A 3,896-nucleotide genomic window follows, 5' to 3' on the forward strand; every position below is an offset into this window, starting at 1 on the left:
AAAGGACCTCCAGTTATCTGGATTAATCCCAGAGGACACAAACAACATAGAGAAGGGAAATGGCCATGCAATGTCAGACCTGCTGTTCAGTGGATAACTGACATCATAAAGGATAGTGAGTGAGTAAGTGTTTCCCTCACCTTTTTCTTCCTCTTTTCCGTTTTTATTTTATTTTAGCACAATTAACCTTTAAGCAGCTCTACTTTTACTTTTAACTTCAAAAGTATGATGTTGAATGAGAGCACAAGTAAATGCGAACTTTCAAAAAGCGCTGGTCAGGATTTTCTGGCACATTTTACTTTCCTGAGTGAATTTCATGCACATATTTGCCAATGATTAACACAAACCTTTCCAGAGCTCTGCAACACAGAGGTCCTTGTTCGCAAAGGCCGCTCACGACTCACTATGTCTCTTGTAACATCAACTTCTGCGTCTACAAAAAACCTTTGTTCCTAATAAAAATTTTAAAAAATTACAGTACAGTATTTGGAGATATATTAAGAAAGCTTCAATTCAAAACAATGCAAACAAGAAGAACAAAGGCAAGAGAGAAACTCAACTGCATAATAAATTAATATCATAATATTGTTACACATGTCATGTATTATTATCATCATTTTGGAGTTGACAAATTATTTGTCTCCTCCTTCCTCTTGAACTGATTTTTGGTACTTATCAAAACCCCAGCTTCCAAATCGTCATCAACTTTAATCGTGGTTTTTTTTTTGTAAGACGCTTAGCCTTGATGGCTGCAATCTTCTCAATTGACATGGCAACACTCAAAGACCTACTGTAGCTATAAAAGGTATTTGAGGGTAAACAAGCTTTCCAAACTAACAAACGCTGCAAAATCACTTGATACATGATCATTGTCCACTGATCACATGGCATACAAGGTCAAGGGAAATTACACAAACTCAGTGTTGGAAATAACAGTCGGTCATCGGACATTGTCCCACCAAATTTTGAAAATGTCCGGCCAATTTCACATTATGATCGGACACGATGACCGATATCTCACCAGCACATCTTGAGTTATCTTCTTCAAGGTGTTGTCAGTCAATAAATTATGTCCGGTCCAATTTGTCAAATGTCCGACCAAAATGAAAATTTGAAAGGACATATGTCCTGTGAATAAAGAAAAATTATTTCCAGCACTGCAAACTGGTCACTACATTCATAATTTGTGAGACATCTACAGTGTTATATTGATATTAGTATTAACCCTTTCACCCCTAAACCAGCCATACTTGTTATTTTACTCTGTCTAACGCCAGATGATTTTATTCATCAGAGGGGAACCCCCAGGAGTCAATGGGTTAAAGTCAACGATTTTACTCCTTTAAAAGAAAACTGTACCTGATTTGTTCAGTGGTAACAGTCCCCTCCTTGTGACCTTCAAGCCGAGCCTCCAACCTTCATCAATCCATGAATTGAAACTGATGAGAAGTTGGTACACAAGGTAGAACAAGCATTGCATATAATTATCACTGTCAAATATAACATCTAAAAACATTCTGCGTCATTAACCAGTTTCAATTGACAACTGGACTGGATGACCAGGCTAAAATTGGGTGTGCATCACTGAGATTCTTAAAAATTCCTCAGGAAACACAAAGGTGACACTCATCTTAACATTAAATAATTAATTATAACTTTGAAAAAAATAATTGACAAAATTACCTTATCAAGCCGTAGCTGTTCTGTCTGCAAAAGATAAGCACATGAAACATAGTTTAGCTTTGGTAACAAAACCAAACTGACTTGAAAAAAAAAATGACTCAACTGCCTTTCATGCTCCAAAAAGTCACCGGAGATAAAAGCAGTTTCCATCTACTGTCAGGCCACAGGCCAAGGAAACCCATTCACAGGCTATTCATTTCCACTGGTTTCTGCTCCTAACTATTGTGTTCACCCAACCATCACTTACATTGATTGAAAAGAAAAACAACTGACAACTGTCAGTTCTCACACACAACTGGGAGCCAAGCAAGCCGAACACTTAGCTTGTCATGACCTTTATTAAGGACGGTGCCTACAAATTCAAAGGTATTTTTGCGCGGTTTACTGAAAATGCGGGAAAAGCAGATCTTACCAAGTGTTATTGAAATCCAAAAAGAAACTTGAGGGGAGCTACGCATTTTTCGAAGATAATTAATCAACAATATTTGTAACAAGAGGCCATATTTGGCCTATCCTCTGGCCGATTCCTGTTTTATTTAAGAAATGCTAGGATGAAGTTGAATCATCTTTGCTGGTGTTTTTTTTTTTTTGTAAAAGGTTGGTTTTTAATAAGTAGGAACTTCAATCTTCAAATCAGCAAATACCTGATGAAACAAGTTCATACATGTAAATGCCTTGAAGGTAATAGTTCATAATAAATATGTATTCAAATTTTATCTTGTCAGCCTCACAAATGTTTGTAAACGTTGGAATGCTGACGTCACTGAAGAAACAGGAAGTCATTTTCGTGAGCAAATGTATATTATAGGTCGAAAATTTACTAATACATTTATCCTGGAAATGTATATGGGGCAAAGGTTGAATCACAGGTCATCACTCCTGTACTTTTGGCATGAAGATTCACTTTCACCTTTACTCCTCAAATGGTGACATATTTAGGTAAATCATTGATTGTAAGATGACTGTTTATACACCAGCCACGGTAGAATTTAGTCCCAATGTTCACAATAGCAGCTAATGTATTAGAATCCCAGTAACTGCAGGGCTTGATGACAGAGTAACACAATGAATATAGTGCCAGTGATGAAATGGCACATGAAATGAATCATATATGAACTGCGGATATGAAATCAAGTGAAGCTATGATCTTCCCAGTTATGAGGGCAATCTTTGCAATTGCGTAGAGAAGCCTGAAAAATTCAGGACTTCAACGGGGTTTGAACCTGTGACCTCGCGATTCCGGTGCGATGCTCTAACCAACTGAGCTATGAAGCCACTGACGTTGGGAGCTGGTCATTTGTGGGTTCTAATGGTCCCGTGAGGAATGAATCAGTGATGAAATGGCATATGAAATGAATCATATATGAACTGCGGATATGAAATCAAGTGAAGCTATGATCTTCGCAGTTATGAGGGCAATCTTTGCAATTGCGTAGAGAAGCCTGAAAAATTCAGGACTTCAACGGGGTTTGAACCCGTGACCTCGCGATTCCGGTGCGATGCTCTAATGATCATAGCTTCACTTGAATATAGTGCCAGTGGACAATACTGCTTACGAGGACAAAAGCTGTTGTTTTCAGCAATATTAAGATTAACTTTAACAATTTTTATTCCTTTTACCTCAAATATATCACTGATCTGATACAAACTTTGAATATACTGGACTAAACTACTTACAGATGGTACTTCTAAAAGAACGCATACATGTCCTTTCAGGGTGACTGTTTCCATACAAATCTCTACCATGAGAATCAAATATTTTAAAACACCATTATTACAACAATAGAATGATTCCAACAACAATGCATCTTACTCCTAAAATAAATGAGGTATAGCTTTGAGCCATAAGCGATTCGAAAGCTCCAAGAAAAGACATACAGTAATGGTATCCCTCGATTGCACTATTACCATGAATATTTCCAGTGTAGCTCTCACTGTAAGAAATTTGTTAGGCAGTATCAAACACTCTTAACATTGATGGTAACTCTGCCAACAGCAAAAAAGGCAGCTGAATGATTACCAACATCCATTATTTGTATCAAATCATTAGGACAATAAATCCGCCCATTGTTGTGGTATATGAAAGAACTCAAACTCATCGCAAAAACACTGTTGTCCAGCATTTTGACGAAATACTCTAAAGTTGCCTTGGCTGTAAGGTGCTCAAGATTATAGTTTTACTGGGGTCCACAATGGGACCAGGGTTCTTCTTT

At 37.4% G+C, this 3,896-nt stretch overlaps 1 pseudogene; it reads right to left on the reverse strand.

Annotated features, from left to right (window-relative positions):
• Positions 1–1,328, reverse strand: part of LOC138032259 (parafibromin-like) — an 8,790-nt pseudogene extending 7,462 nt beyond the window's left edge.
• Positions 1,329–3,896: the final 2,568 nt, after the last annotated feature.

The sequence above is a fragment of the Montipora capricornis genome, chromosome 2 (assembly GCF_036669925.1).
Source record: "Montipora capricornis isolate CH-2021 chromosome 2, ASM3666992v2, whole genome shotgun sequence".
Lineage (NCBI taxonomy): Eukaryota > Metazoa > Cnidaria > Anthozoa > Scleractinia > Acroporidae > Montipora > Montipora capricornis.